The sequence below is a fragment of the Sciurus carolinensis genome, chromosome 4, assembly GCF_902686445.1.
Source record: "Sciurus carolinensis chromosome 4, mSciCar1.2, whole genome shotgun sequence".
Taxonomy (NCBI): domain Eukaryota; kingdom Metazoa; phylum Chordata; class Mammalia; order Rodentia; family Sciuridae; genus Sciurus; species Sciurus carolinensis.
In genome coordinates this window covers 8,861,994-8,878,031 of record NC_062216.1, presented here as the reverse complement: position 1 = coordinate 8,878,031, position 16,038 = coordinate 8,861,994, and the positions used below count along the sequence as shown (strand labels likewise).

Below are 16,038 nucleotides of genomic sequence, written 5' to 3'. Positions count from 1 at the left end.
ACCCAGGACACACATAGACCACCCGAGGAACTTACAGCAATGCTGATGGTTGGGTCCCATCCTAGAACAATGAAACCAGAATCCCAGGGGGTGAGGGCTAGGTGTTAGCATTTAAAAAATACCTCCCAGCTAATGCAGGTGTGTGGCCAGGGTTGAGAAACTGGAGAAAAATGCAACTGGCCTTCTTTTTGCTGTATTCTTTTTGAACTGCTGGCCTCTAATTAGGGTCAGTATCATTACAGCATAATGCATTTGTTTGGCATTGAACTTAATGGGAACGAACACTCTTCTCTCTAACAATATATCCACTTTCTTTAACTTAAGCACCCCCCTGCCCTTTTTTTAATTGGGTTTCCAATTAAAAACCCCAAATTCACATAGTAGCAGAAAATTTCAACTGTATTCAAATAAGATTTTATTTATTTATATATTTATTTATTTTTTCAGGGGAGTCCTAGGGGTTTAACCCAGGAGCAATTTACCACTGAGTCACATGCCTGGCCCTTTTAACTTTTATTTTGAGACAGGATCCTGCTAAAAATTGCCAAGGTTCTTGCTAAGTTGCCCAGGCCCGCCCGGGACTCGCAGTCCTCCTGTCTCAGCCTCCTGAGCTGCTGGGATTATAGATGTATGCCACTGCATTCAACTCAAATGAAAATTCAGAGCACGGTTTCCTGGCAATCCCAGCAAGAAGGGTGACCCCCAAGGAAGGGGGCAAGAGCAGAGTAGGTGTCGGGGGGAGGTGGTCAGGGAGTTTACACTAAGGTCATCTGCCCAGAAATGAGTGGCAGTTTGCACTTGGTGGCCTTAGTTTCCTAATGATACCAACCAAAGTTCTTTAGGCTGAGTCTATGCTCTCAGCCCCAAATTAGGACCCATAGTCTTGAAAGTGAGACAGTGTATGTGATGGTGTTGCTGATCCTCAGTCTCCTCATTTGTTCCTTGGAGGTGCTGGGAGTACCTCGCTGGGTCACAGGGTGGTGGGATCATCGCCGGCCTGTGCTAAACACCATTGTAAGTTAAAAACAGACACATGAAATAACCCTGCAGGTAGGTTTCATTATCACCTGACTTTCCCAGATGAGGAGACCAGAGCACAGGGAAGCCAAAGGGCTCACTGGAGACCCTGGGCTTATTCCTTGGGGTAGCCGGGGGCTGGCTGTACTGCTGTGCTACCTGACCTAGGCTCAGAAGGTGCCTGAGGTGGTCTGGGCACAGGACGGACCCTCACAAAAGGAAGGCACCTGGGTTGGTAAAGTCAGGTGTCTGTGAGTAGATGCCATCTGTCTCCACTCAGAAGAGCGGCTCCAGGTCACTTGGGGTGGATGGGTAGGGTGGTGGGAAGGGTGATGGTGGCAGGCTTTTGTAGAAGTTCTGGTTACACATATTTCAGGGGACAATGAGCCCAGAATGTTATTCATGAGACTGTCAAGGCAAAACCCACAGAAGGTGCATCTTCACATAATGGTGTGTGTGTTTTGTTTCTTTGTGTGGATGTATGTCTGCACGAGTGTGTACAGGTGTGTGTGTGTGTGTGTGTGTGTGTGTGTGTGTAAGAGTGCGTATGTGTGTGCTGTGCTGGAGAGTTGCGTGATAAGAGACCCTGCTACGCTTTTGACATCCTGTGTTGCCTCAGTCCCCGCATGTCCTTGATCATATGCCCAGGGCCTGTGGAATTCTCAGCAGGGCTCTCACTGATGATGGGTGTGCCCTGCTTGCCAGTGGTGTTGTCTTCCCAGCTTACATAGGTCAGGGGAGCCCTGACTTACCCCAACTCTCAATCCTGTATCCAGGCCTGGCATCAGAACTGATGGCCAGGTTGCTCCACTCTTCCTGCCCTGCGCTCCCCAGGATTGAGAAGCACCTGGCTACATCCACCCAGCCTGCGTGCAGAGGACGGGTAGCGAAGTCCCTTGCACTAGCTGGAGAAAGTGAGCGAGCAGGACACCTTCCCGGGTGAGCGTGCACATTCCCTCCTCCCTCTCCCTCCCTCCCTCCTGTCTGTCCTCTTCCAGCACCGCCCCTCCTCCCAGCCCCTCTCCCACGCCAGGAATTAAAATGTTTTGTCTGGAAATAAGCACACTAGACGACACGCCTGGGCTCTGCTGCAGCCAGGTTCAGCGTGTTTCAGTGGCAGGGACGTGGCTCGAACGTGCAGATTGGTGTCCAAAGGCACCCCGGACTGCTGTGGCCATTCCTATTGTACTGAAAATCACAGGGAGACCAATCAAATGATGATCTTGGGAATGAAATATTCAATGGACAATGTTATTAACATATAAAAGACTTAGGGGCAAATCACTTTTAAGTATGACAAGGCCTCAAAATGTGTTTGGTCTGAGCACAGGGAAAAAGATTTTGGGGGGCTGTTTATCAGCAGAGCCACGAGGGCTTATTCCTTCCCTCTAAGTCTGGGTGAATGCGTGTGTGCGCTGCATGATAATAACAACCGCCAGCCAGGAGATTAGCCGAGCTTTTCTCCAGTCATTCCAGCATGCAAATTCCAAGGACCAGGGGAGGCGGGGGAGGTGTGCAGCCCCTTCTGCTCCCCTGTGTCCTAACCTTTGTGCTGTGACTTGGGCCTGAATCAGGGATGACAGCAGAACAGGGAACCTTCACAATGGTAAAAACCTGGGTAGTCAAATCCTTATGTGAATCTGATCCACTTTCCCCCATTGTGAGATAAAGGGAAGAGTCCACATAACCCAAGGAATAATTACAGATTCCCATGCCACCCTCCCACCCCACCCCACCAAAGACAAGAATAGTGCCAGTCTCCAGAAGAAGCCCCTCCCCACAGGTACTTGGGTGCCAGTCATGGAAACCCTGTCGAAAGATATGGAAATGGCCCTCCACCATTTCTGATCTTTACAAGGCTGTAGGGATCCTGGAACCTGTTTGACTGGGTTAAAGTCTCAGTTTTATTACTTATTAGCTTTGTGACTTTGGACAAGATCTTCATGCTCTTTTTGTCTCAGTTTTCCTATCTGCACAATGGGGATAATATGTACCTACCTCAGAGGACTGAGTGAGCATCATGTATGTCAATCCATGTAAAATGCTTACCAGTATTGAGCGCATGTGTGTTAGCTACTACTACTACTGTTTATTATTACTAATAATCTTGGTCCTGTACATTTGCATTGTTTTATACATGGAATTCCCAGTCTGGAGATAATGTCAACAGATACGGATTTCTGTGTTGTCCTGGGATAATGGCTTCACCTGTCCACTGGCCACATGTCACGTAACTAGCTGGCAGTTCACTTGGGATTTGAACCGACTTCTTTTCTCAGACCCTGGGCCTAGGTCCGCTGCTTGAGCTCTAAGCTCACCAAGTCCAGCCTCCTGCCCAAGCAGGAATCCCTTCTTCTGTGCATCTGAAGAGCGACAAAGGCTTTGCTGGAGTCAGTCATAACTTTGGACGACCACAGTGTTTTGAATATGCTGAGTAGGTACCAATGTTCCTCAGGTGTTGTTTACTGTCACAGGTGACACCAATGACTGCCAGCCATGGGCTCATGGTAGGAATACGTGTCAGTTGTTCGTTCTTGACCACGATGTGGTGGGCCAAGTGCTGAGGAGTCCTGGGTCTGTGGCTGTGCCCAGGCACCAGTGCGTCCTCCCGCTTCTCCATGGCTGCAGCAGACCTGCTGACGGATTTACACCACGGGCTGCTGGCGAGACCCTCGCGTGTTGGTTGCCCTGCGTGGCTGCACAGCCGAGTCCGCCTCAGCCCGGGGAGACGGGCCGAAGGGCTTGTAACTGAGCGCATGCTTCCTGACTCTGACCGTTTCTCAGTTCCTTCTCTTACTGCCGCTTTATTTATTACTATTTTCATATTTTAGAGCTACTAACCTTGTATCCTGAGCAAACTTAACTCAAAAATGCATCCTAAACCTAAATCTAAAACATAAAGCCATCAGTCTTCCTGAAGAAAACATTGGAGAAAAATCTTGGTGGCCTTGAGTAAGGCAAATAAGCCTTAGCTAGGACACCGAAACCAGAACCAGAAAACGAGAGAAAAATGATAGATTATATTTCATAAGACGCAAAAAATGTGTTATTTAAAATATGTTGTTGAGAAAAATGGAAAGATAAATTTCACACATATTCTGCTTGATGTCATTACAAATGAGCTAGATTTTTCCTTAAATTCACTTGTCTTCAGACATATTAAACTCATTCACTTGTTCTGGCAACTTTTTTCTCTGGTCTTTGGTGTTTTCTATGTAGACTGTTATAGACTGAATGTTCATGTCCCCCCACCCTCCCAAATTCCTGTGTTGAAATCCTAACCCCTATCGCAACGGGGCTTTGGGATTGGTGCCCTTGTTAAAATAATAAAACAAACAAAAAACCCAAAGAGCATCTGTGTACAATGAATCAAAAAAAAAAAAAAAAAAAAAAATCCCAAAGAGCTCCCTAGTGCCTCCTGCCACATGAGGATGTGGTGAGAAGACAGCCCTCTTGTGAGCCAGGAAGGGGCCCTCGCCAGACCCCACGTCTGCTGCTGCCTCAATCTCTCCACAGCTGTGAGTGATGGGTTTTAGTTGTTTAGAAGCCACCCAGTCTGTGGCAGTTTGTCATAGCAGCTTGAATGGACTAAGACAAATAGTCACACTGCGAGTCTTGATGGTCTTGTCCCTTCTTTGCAAGCTGAATGCATTACCTTTCCCATTGCTGCCTTATTGTGCTGGAGGACCTCCAGCGTGCAGCCGCACAGGCATGGCAAGAGGATCTCCTGCCCTGGTTCTCGATCTTGGGGGAGATCCTGCTCTCTTCCCTGTGAGTTAGGCTGCTCCTGAGTACTGCTGGGGAGGCTCCCGCCCGCCCAGCTGACTCTCCCCTGTGTGCTTATTGAGAGAGCAGGTCAGATAGGGTCTGTTAGAAAGAGCTGCCATTTGGGAGTCCATTTTCACATTTTTATTTACTTATTTTTTAATGTGTTTTAGAAATTTTTGGCTCTGCTGTGGCCATAGCTCCTCATCTGTCCATGTTCGTTTCTCCCTCAACTCCCTGACCCTGGAAGAAACTGCGAGTGCTGACATCTTAAGAGTTACCTCAATTTAAACCTTAGGTTTTGAAAACAGAGCCTTAAGAAAATGAGTAACTCTATTGCCTTGTACTCGTAATAGGGTTACTTAGGAAAATTCCACCCTCTAGCTGCTGTGAGAGAAAACAAGGGCCTTAGATCTTTGTTGATAAGACATCAAGTAATGAACAAATTATTATTAATGAATAAAACTGTAAGAAGAAATATACTTTTTAATCTGTCAGCATTTCTATTCCCCCAGTGACCAAATCGCAGCACATTTGATAGCACAGACGGCCACAGCAAAATACCGATATGGAATCACCCAGTTAATTACATAGAGCTGATATTACTGGAAAAAGCTAAATCATCAACTCAACCATGTGAGAACACTTTGAAAATCATCTTTAAAATGTCTTTGCAATTTGTTTAGCTGGTAGTGGAATTTGTGCAAAGTATCAATCATTATGATGGCATTATAGTTCTGTTAACAACTACTTGAAATCCGAAAGTGTTCTATCTATTGCTGAGATTTGCCAAAGCATTTCTCATGTAATGTTGTGAGCTATTTATGTGTCTCTTATCAGAAGAGATAACACAGTATCTGAAGTCAAAAGTATCTGAAGTAGGATTTGGAGGTAATGCCGCATATATTAGAGTAATAGCAACAAAATTAAATAAAAATGAGCAAGCTCCCTCCCAGGTTTGCATGTGGACTGGGGAGGATCCTGTGCTGCGGCTGGGGACAGAGGAATGGAAGCACGGCAGAGCTCCCTGTACTTCTTCCTTGCTGTGCTGGGAGGGGTGACAGGGACAAAGGACCTGGGGTGAGGGTGGCTAGTGTGTGTTACCTGCTGGCTGGGAAGGAGCTTGTGGATCCCAGAACAGCAAAGAAGGCCATTGAGGACTCAGGAAGAGCCACCTGAGACTGGAAGTGCTGTTTGGAAGGATGGAGCTGCGGACTCACAGCTGGGGTGGACTTGAAGACCAGGCCCGGGAGTCCAGCTGTGGTTGGTTGAGAGGCAGGGAGAGGGGGTAAAGGTGGGGATGGAAACTGTCCGGATGGCAAAGTATTAACTGAGGGACACAGATTAGGGCATGTGCTGATTAGGAACCCGCTGAAGGAGAGGAAGGACCTGAGACCCAGGCTAAGGGGCAAAAGACATCTCGTGTCGGGGATGGAAGTTGGAGCTTCTCAGGGAGGCTAGTGCCAGAGTCTTACCCACAGGAAGAACTGACTGGCCAGAGGCTCTGGTAGGCTCCTCCCTTCCTTCACTGGGCCATGCGTGTCAGGCCCTGGACATGTCTGCCCTACGTGCTGTGCCAGAGGTGAGCAAGAGTCCGAGGCGGTTCTGTGGAGAAGGGGGCTGACCACATGATCCACATCACACCAGCGGGGAGTGAACGCAGCCTCTGTGGAAGAAAAGGGTGACCTTTGACCGGGCCTCTCCAGAGTGGAAGGTGAAGGGGAGAGAGGAAGGGGCAGGGAGACCTAGGTGGAAAGAAAGCAGGTTAAGGGAACGCTTCCGGGGCCTGTTGCTCACGGCAAGCTCTCTCATGGGCACTTTTCTGTTCAAAATCAACCCAGTACTCTCTGTTCCATTTTAAGTCTTAGTGCCAGTGGTTCAAATATGTGGCTTTTAGCTCTTCAGGAAGAAGGCCGTTAACTGCTGGGTGCCTCTGAGCTGGAGGCCCTCTTAGTCTGCTTGAAGGCTTGGTTCTCCGCCAGGTGAGACCCACACCTGCAGCAGCAAGGCCACGCCCCGTCCTTGGAAGCATAAGATGACTGCGGTGAAGAGTCTGGGGTGCAGACCAGAGAGAATGCAGGCCCAGGGTCAGGGTTGGCTTCGTGCAGCCCCAGGGAGGGTCGTGTTCCAGTGATTGGGTTACTCTGTGTGTGCCCGGGGCAAGGTTTCTCCCTCTAACCCCTGAACCTTGAAAAAATCAGCTCCCTCTGGCTGGTTCTCGGCACTGCTCACAAATCGGGCCTACAACTGCTCTCCAGGCATCTCCCTGACACCTCCAACGTATGCGAGCCCTCCTTGGGCCGTGCGCCCGGGAATCTTCCCGCTTGTCTCTTTTCTGGGCTTGGAGCCAGGCTTGGCTTCAAGATGTTGTCTTCCGAATCCTGCCTTGATTCGCTCAATCTGCAGCCCTTCTTTGTCACTGTTTTCTTGTCACTCTTGGTTTTTCCTGCAGTCATCTGTGTTCCTAGTCTGTCCCATCTCAGGCATTTGCATTTGAAAATGACTACATTTCCATTTAACCCGCACAAGGCAGCCTTTGTCTACTTGGTGGAGAAACACACCTGGGCTATGTGTCCGAGGAACCAGCCTGGTCCTCCCATGGCCTTGTGTGCTGAGTTGACAGGGCTCAGCATCCAAACCAGGGTCCCCAGCCACATATTTATCTAAGAAAGGTTCTAGGGAAGGGAGCTGCGAGCAGCTTAGCTCTGCAGGTCACCAAAAGGGGTCCGGGTAAGTGGTAAGGGATGTATTGGGGAGGGTGCCTCCAAGTGGAGTGGGGAACCTGTAGTGGACTCCTGAAAGAGGGAGGACGTGAGGGACACAGAGGAAGAGCTCGTGGTGCTGTCTGGAGAGAGAAAGCAGGCCGAGTGCATAGCCTCCCAGGTGCTGAAGGAATGGCAAGTGTGGCCTCGGGCTGCAGGACAGCCGCGAGAGTGACCAGTAGTCAGTCAGTGTGCCTGGTAGTCCCAGGGCCATGCTTTCCCACGGCTCTTCCACCTGGACCTTGTGCCACCACCACGGCTCCACTTTGCCCCCGACTGCCCCTCCCCTGATGGCCTTCAGCTCGTTGCTCCTGCACTCATGGCAGGTGTGATGGCCTTGCCTCCCCGGCCTGCCGGGTGGTTCTGTTCTTTTCTTTGCCTTCCTTTAGAATTAATTTCTGCTACACAATTTAACATGGTACATGCTTCCCTGCTTCAAGTTCTTTGGTCTTATCTCCCTGATTTGAATGTACACTGTTATCAAATCACCATGATCATTATTCTTGCATTCCCCAGAATACCAGGAATGTAATATGGAACTAACAAGTGTCGGCTAATTGATAACAGGGATTCTTGATTAAAGAAAAATTTTAGTCTAAAGAACTTAGAAGTAATTATGCTGGTGGGAAGTACCCTTGATTCGTGCATGGTTAAAATGATTATCTTGAATCTCTCACAAAGAGGGTGTTGTCTCATTAGCATTCACCTTGAGAGCACCTAGCGAGAAGCCTGACATATCGGCTGGTTTGTTGAGTGACTACCTGATGCACTGATTTTAGCTTTTCACTTTGGAGATGTTTGGTACCATTTAGATCTGGTCCTTGTACATAAGTAAATGTTGTAGCTGATGACTGAGGGTTCCTCAGAATCCATGATGTATATAGTTCAAGGATCCATTTTGCTTTCTGCTTTCATCTAGTTAGCTACAACTCTGTTTTCTATTTTTAATTTTTATCTTAGACTTATCACTCCATCAAATTTATTTTTGATTCATTCCTCACAGTAGATGTAGGTGACTGGGATAAGGCAGCAATACTTTCTTCCATTTCATTTCATCTTTTATCAGCATTTAGTTCTCGTGGATGGCTTTTCCTGAGTCATCAGTATTGGGCTAATGGACTGGAACAGCCCAAGTTGAAAGGTAATTACTTACTCTGTTGCTGATAGCCCAGATGAGAATAGGACTTATTAGCTCTGTAATAATGGAAATCTGTGTTTAATGCAGATCTTTTAAGCAGTTTGAAACGATCTCAAATTCATCTTTCTTTGCCATATGTTAAAATGTCACATTATGGTTTTAAAATTCAGGATGAGAACCGAAGTTTCAGGAGAAGCTGCCTGTAGAAAACTTCTCAAATCTGTTCTTTTAAAACCAGAAGCATTTGTTCATCTCAAATCCAGCCTCCTCTGAGAAGCGAGGCCTGTCTGGGCCGCCCTGAAGGCAGGCTGGCAACAGCTGTAGGGCTCAGCTCGGAAGGATCCAGGACAGGAAGCTCTGAGAGGGAGCGAGGCTGGCGGTCCCTGGGTGATGCCAGGAGGTTTCCCAGAGGCCTGGGTCTTGGATTCGGCCAACAGACCCAAGTCAAGGGCTCCCTTGCCTCACCTCCAAGGCGGGCTCGAGAACAGAGTGCTCATACTCAGGTGTCATTAGCCCAGCCCTGGTTTCAGTGATGGAAGATGAAAACTTGTCCACAAATACCAATTTCTGGAAACGTGACTCTGGAGACTTCTGTGAAAAGGCTGTCCTTTCCAACCTGAAGTTCAGATCATTGGTATTAACTGGCATACCCAAGGTCATATCAGTTAGCAGGGATCAGGCTGGGGCAGAAGCCAGTTCCCTCCCAGGACACCTGCCACACTTGCAGAACTGTGTTATTTTCATGATCTGTATCTGTCTTCTTGCTTAGGAAACGACCTTAAATAGCTCAGCTTCTCCTCTAGTCCTGTCTGGAGACTTCTTAATGGGGGCTGTAAGCTCCCCATATTTTGTAAATGAAGCAGGGTCATGAGGAAGCCCTTGTTCCTCAGCAGAGGCCTGAGACCTGAGTCTGGTGCTGCAGACTCCCTTGGTGTATCACCAGATGGCTGTGTTCTTTGGTTCAGCGAGTCTCACGCATCTTTGCAATGGCGAATGTCATGAGTGGTGTCATTCTGGTGTGGAAGAACTTGGTGCCCATGAATGTGCCAAGCTTGTACTTCTTGTGGTTTGGAACACTCTTCATAGAATTCAGAACAAGGACAGGTTGATGCTGATGCTGATTCATTGCTGAGGGATTGGTTTGTATCTCACAACTCTAAATTATCACACACTTGAACAGCTCGGTGCATCTGGCAAGGCACTCTGATGAGTGTGGTGGGGGACCAACCAGGATCCTTCAAACTCAAGATGCTTATACTCTATCTGCTTGTCTATTGCTTTTAGAAAATTTCTGAGCTTTGATACTTTTCGTTGGTACATTTTCTCTGAGTGCCATGAGCTTGCTAGGTGCATAGTACTTCATGAATATGGTCTGACCAACCTCTATTATGGTTGTAGAAATAACAGTTTTACATGGCATTATCAGCATTGACTTTTTCTAATGACATAATGTATACCACTAGAGAAAAATTTAAGATCTTGTTAGTAACAGAGCTCCTAGTTTATACCTTATGTTCACTAATGTTTTATTTGTTGGTGAATCTTTTCTAGCAGTAGATCTATGGGCAGTCCTGAAATTTCTTAAAGCCAGTCTAGAAATGAAGAAAATCTGTGGATGTCCTGAGTGAGCAGGTCAAAAATTGATGCCATCTGCTTAGATTCTGTTTCATTTAAGGATAGGTCTTTCTTTGGTTGGGGTAGAGGATGATTTTAAGAACCAGAAGGAGTCTTCTGAGTCCTCAGTTGAGTAAATAGAAGTGAAACGACCTCCCCAGAATCCCTTAGCACTCAGTCTGGACCCCGACCACCTCTAGTTCAGGACCTTGGCCACCTCACTGTAGGCTTGTGTTTTTTCTACCACTTCACCTACTTCTTTTATTTCTGAAGCATAAACCAGCTTTTACATCTGATCACCTCCTAATGAGCACATCTATTCCCGAGACTGGCTAACTTTGTGATTCTGTCAGAGCAAGAAATCTTATTTGTAAAGAGACCGGCTAATTATCCATGACATTTTAAAAGTCTGCATTGTCCTTGAGCTAAGAGTAGGAAAATCAGAAGACTCAGGGGTATTTACATTTCTTGATAGATTTTGCTTAGCTTCACATACTTGAACACTAAAAACCAAATGTATCCTAGCCTTTCAACAACAGTAGCATTCCCAACAGGAAAGTAATGTAAAACCCTGTGAACTGCAATATTGCTAATTTTGTTATCACAGAAAATACCACAGAGTTATATAAGAGTAGTGATGAAGACGAGAGACATTTTGTTGGTGAAGATGAATACTCACCTTAGCATGGGGCGGCATGCATTAACTTTGCACAGACACCTGTGACAGCCGCAGTCACTGTAGTAACTCACATGCTGTTCTTTCGATTGAGATCAGAGTGGCCCAGAGCCATAAGCAGGCTGTGATGTTGAAAGATTGGGAGCTCTCAAGTGTTCAGGGTTGGCACACAGTTGAGGTGTCGTGGGGTGTTTTTCTGGATAAAGGGGCAGGGGGCAGGGACCACTGTGGCCTCTAGTTGAGGAGAACATGAGGCTTAGCATGTGGGCCTGGCCCTCAGACCCACTGACCGTGGGGAGATTCCTTCATGAGGCCTTTGTTGGTTTGCTCCTTGGTTGTTGGTTTTCTGTCTGCTGGAGGAACTTGGCTCAGTGTTGCCTGGTTGTGAGTTCTGGGGACTCTGCCATTCAGGGGCATCAGAATAGTGAACACTCCTGTTGGGTCACAGTCTCCCCCTCAGCAGGTCCAGTTTGCTGTGATAACTGTGGTGGTCCGATGCTTCATCCCGGGTCATGGCTGCCCCAGGTCCGTGTTATCTTTTAATAACTGGATTATGATCGCCTCCAAAGCGATGAGACGATAAGGTCATCATCTATTTTTAAAAATATAGCAAAATTCTCAAGTTCCTTGTAAGAGCTACAAATATTTGGACCTGCATACTGATTCAGTATCAAGGACAAAGACCAGGGGATCAGCTTTCTCTGTAACTGTGGGACTCTGGGCTCTAAGAGCTGATTTCTTCATCTGGTAGAAACGGGGCGGGGCTGAATGTGCTTTATGGTTCTTTCCAGCTCCCACCACCTATCACTTACAGTGCAGTGCATTTTGTGTCTGTGTTCTTCAGTTGTTTTGAAAAGAAAGGTGGCACGGCCTGTGTATTTTTGCTCCGTGGATGCTTTCTGCCCTGTGTTTGGCATGGCCTTGTCCTGAGTTTTTTCTAGGATCACATCCCTGCTTTCTGGTCCAGGCCTGAATACACTACCCAGCTGGTGGGGCATATTAGCTAGGAGCACAGGCTCTGCAGTTAAATAGGCCTGAACAAGTCCCAGGTCCAAATCCCATTTCAGCTAATTTTTTCATTCTGCTACCTTTGCAAGTTGAAGTAGATCTAATGAAATAGTGATAGCAAGGCCCTTGGGACAGGCATGTATTCATGCCTGCCTGGTCCCCCATGCATCACCTGTTTGGATATAAGGTGTCGGTGTCCCCCCAAAACTCCTCTGTCAATGCAGGACGTGAAATGATGAGGTTGTGAGAGCTGTAACCTAATCAGTTAATCCATTTTAATAACTAAAACTATAGTGGTAACTATAGGCAGGTGGTCATGGTTGGAGGAAGTGGTCACGGGGGGTGTACCTTGGGGCTTATAAATTTTGTCCCTGGTTCCTCAAGCTTCCTCTCTGCTTCCCTGTTGCCATGAGCAGGGCCCCTTTACTCTACCGTGTCATTTGGCCATGATGTTCTGCCCACCTCAGGCCCAGAGAAATGGAGTCAGCTGTCCATGGACTAAATCCCAAAACCATGAACCCCAAATGAAATTTTCCTCCTCTAAGTGGTTCTGGTCAGATATTTTACTTATAGTGACAGAAAGCTTCTTAGCACATTACCCCTCTCCAAGCAAAGATATTTATGTGTAGAAGTGTTGACCCCTAAGTTGTTTTAAGGAGAAAAATGGTTTCTTCTGTTTCCTCTCTCTCCTTCCTTTTCTTTCTTTTCGTACTGGGGACTGAACCCCAGGGGAGCTTTACCATCGAGCTACGTTCCCAACCCTCCCCACCCACCTGCTTTTTGAGGCAGGATCTCGCTAAGTTGCTGAGGCTGACCTTGAACTTGTGATCCTCCTGCCTCGGCCTCTCAAGTCACTGGGATTACAGGTGTGCCACCATGCCCACAACATTTCTGACACCAAATGGGTGGATTTTGTACACCAGGATATTCTCCAGTTCTTTGCAGACACCAACTGGGTGACTAATGATTGAGTTCAGTTCTGGCACTAACTACCCAGGATTAGCATCAGTCCTCATAGGTTAGGGGCTCAGTCCCACAAGACTGCCCCTAGGCCCTTCGTGCTGGTGGCAAGTCCCAGGCTTCCACTGCTATTTCCTCTGGTGGTAGCTCCCACAACCCCCTCCTGCGGGTCCATAACTTCCTAGAAAACCTCACGGAACTCAAGGAAACACTGTGAACGTGTAAGGGTTTATTGCAAGGGATACAACTCAGGAAGAGCCAGAGGGAAAACGTGATCGGGTAAGAAGGGGGCAGATACCCAAAGGACTTAAAATCAGCATATTACAGAGATACAGCCACATCAATGTTCATAGCTGCTCAGTTCACAATAGCCAGATTGTGGAACCAACCTAGATGTCCTTCAATTGATGAATGGATAAAGAAAATGTGGTATATATATATATATATATACAATGGAATATTACTCAGCCATAAAGAATGATAAAATTATGGCATTTGCAGGCAAATGGATGAAACTGGAGAATATCATGCTAAGTGAGATAAGCCAATCTCAAAAAACCAAAGGACGAATGATCTCGCTAATAAGTGGATGATGACACATAATGGGGGGTGGGAGGGGTTAGTGTTAGGGTTAGAGTTAGGGTTAGGGAGGGGGGCAAGAATGGAGGAAGGAAGGACTGTATAGAGGGAAAAGAGGGGTGGGAGGGGTGGGGGGAAGGGAAAAAATAACAGAATGAATCAAACAACATCACCCTATGTAAATTTATGATTACACAAATGGTATGCCTTTATTCCATGTACAGACAGAGAAACAACATGTATCCCATTTGTTTACAATAAAAAAAAAAAAACAGGAAAAAAAAAAAAAAAAAAAAGAAGGGCAGAGCTGCCGTGCCCTCTCTGGGGCACCGCCCTCCCAGCCTCTCATTGTTTACCCACCCAGGAGTTCTCTGCCCCTGTTGTTTAGGGTTTTCTGAGACTTACCTCGGCCTGGTTGATTAAGTCATTGGCCTCTCCTCTCCCGGGGGGCAGGGCAGGCCGGACATTCCAGTCCTCTGCTCACTTGGGTAGTTCCTCTGGCAGCAGCCCTCACCCTCAAGAGTCACCTCATTAGCATAACTCGGGGATCCAGAGGGGCTTGTTATGAAAAGATGTACAGGAAGGAGCCCTGTGCCCAGAACCAGGGGCAGAGACCAAGCGCATTCTCTTCCTGAGTCACAGTGGTACATATTTATCGTATTCTGCCTCTCACCGTGCTCCTTCATGGGAACAGCCTTCCTCCGTGGCCACTCCGCCTCAGCCTGACTGACTGGTGCGTTTTGGGTGAGGGTGTGGGTGAGGAGATTCGTGTAAGAAGAACACTTTCTCTTCTCAAAGTGCAGACATGCGATTGAAATGTCAGGTTGGGGTGGGGAGAGAAGGTGCAGATGTCTGGGTAGCTCTGCAGCTCCACCTGGAGCCCAGCCCACCGTTCTGAGACTGGGTATGGCTGAGGAAGGGGTGGGAGGCTTTGGGGGTCTCACCTGTCGTGTCCTCTGAGTTGCAGTGGCTAAGTCAGGTTTCCTGATTCCTGACCCCAATTCCAGATTACCCCTCACTTGGCTGATAGAATGAATGACTGACTAGGAATAACCAAAGTGAGAGACAAGGGTGTGGCTCATCATGGTCAAGGAGACTAAGCTGCGTGTGTTAGTTATCTATTATTGTGTGAAAAATGATTCTAAAACTTAGTCCTTAAAACAACACACATCTGGGACCCCAGTCTCTGTGGGTCAAGAATCTGGGCACAGCTCAGCTGGGCCCTGGGCTTCCAGTCTCTCACAAGCTGGCTCAGGCGTCAACCAGGGTGGAGGTCTTGTCTCAACCCCAGAAGGATCTGCTGCCAAGCTTACTTGGTGGTCGTTGGCAGGATTCAGGCCCTCCAGAGCTGTAGGGCTGAGGGTCTTGGTTCCTCACTGGCTGTTGCCTGAGACTGTTCTCAGTTCTTTCCAACATGGCGACTTGCTTCATCGAAGTGTGCATGACAGAGTCTAGAGGCAAGATGGAAATCGCAGCATTTTGTTACCTAATTGCAGAAGTGGAATTCTCTCCATGCTGTCATATTCTATTTGTCAGAAGCACGTTATTCAAGGAGAAGGGATTGTGTACGACTGTGACTACCAGGAGGTGGGCATATTTGGGGGTAGCCTACAGCTGCCTCCTCAGCTGTTTATCATAAATCTGCTCATATAATATTAGAGCAGAAAAGACCTTAGTGATCACCCTGGACACTCCTTATTTTTGACGGATAAAGAACATGAAACTCAAAGATTTTAAATCCTGCTGCTTTGCTGAATTAATTTATTAGTTCTAGAAGTTTTCTGGTGGAATTTTTTTGGGTTCTCTAAATATAGAATCATGTTGTTGGCAACTAGTAACAGTTTGAGTTCTTTTTTTCCTATTTGAATCCTTTTAATTTCTTTGGTCTGTCTAATTGCTCTGTCTCGAGATTCAAGGACAGTGTTAAATAGAGGTGGTGAAAGAGGGCCTTCCTATCTTATTCCAGTTTTTAGAGGGAATGCTTTCAATTTTCTCCTTTAGAATGATGTTGACCTTGGCCTTGGCCTAGATAGCCTTTACAATGTTGAGGTATATTCCTACTATCCTTATTTTTTCTAGGGTTTTGAGCATGAAGGGGTGCTGTATTTTATCAAACGCTTTCTCAGCATCTATTGAAATAATCATATGATTCTTAACTTTAAGTATATTGATGTGATGAATTACATTTATTGATTTCTGGATTTTGAACCAACCTTGCAACCCTGGGATGAACCCCACTTGATCATGGTTCGCTATCTTTTTAATATGCTACAGAGTGGGAGGAAAATCTTTACCACACACACTTCAGATAGAGCACTAATCTCCAGAATTTATAAAGGACTCAAAAAACTTAACACCAAAAACATAAATAACCTCATCAATAAATGGGCTGAGGAACTGAGCAGACACTTCACAAAAGAAGATAGATGATTGATCGACAAATACATGAAAAAATGTTCAGCCTCTCTAGTAATTAGAGAAATGCAAATCAAAACTACCCTAAGATTTCATCTCCCCCC

At 46.8% G+C, this 16,038-nt stretch overlaps 1 protein-coding gene across 5 annotated transcripts in view; it reads left to right on the top strand.

Moving 5' to 3' along the window:
• Positions 1-16,038, top strand: part of Msra (methionine sulfoxide reductase A) — a 336,723-nt gene that overhangs the window by 94,254 nt on the left and 226,431 nt on the right. The window contains exon 1 of one of the 5 annotated variants that reach the window (XM_047549564.1): positions 1,937-1,956. The exons of the other annotated variants lie outside the window; for them this stretch is intronic. The gene's annotated coding sequence lies outside the window, so the exon portion shown is untranslated. Of the gene's footprint in view, positions 1-1,936; positions 1,957-16,038 lie in introns of those variants that run through there. 5 annotated transcript variants of the gene reach the window in all.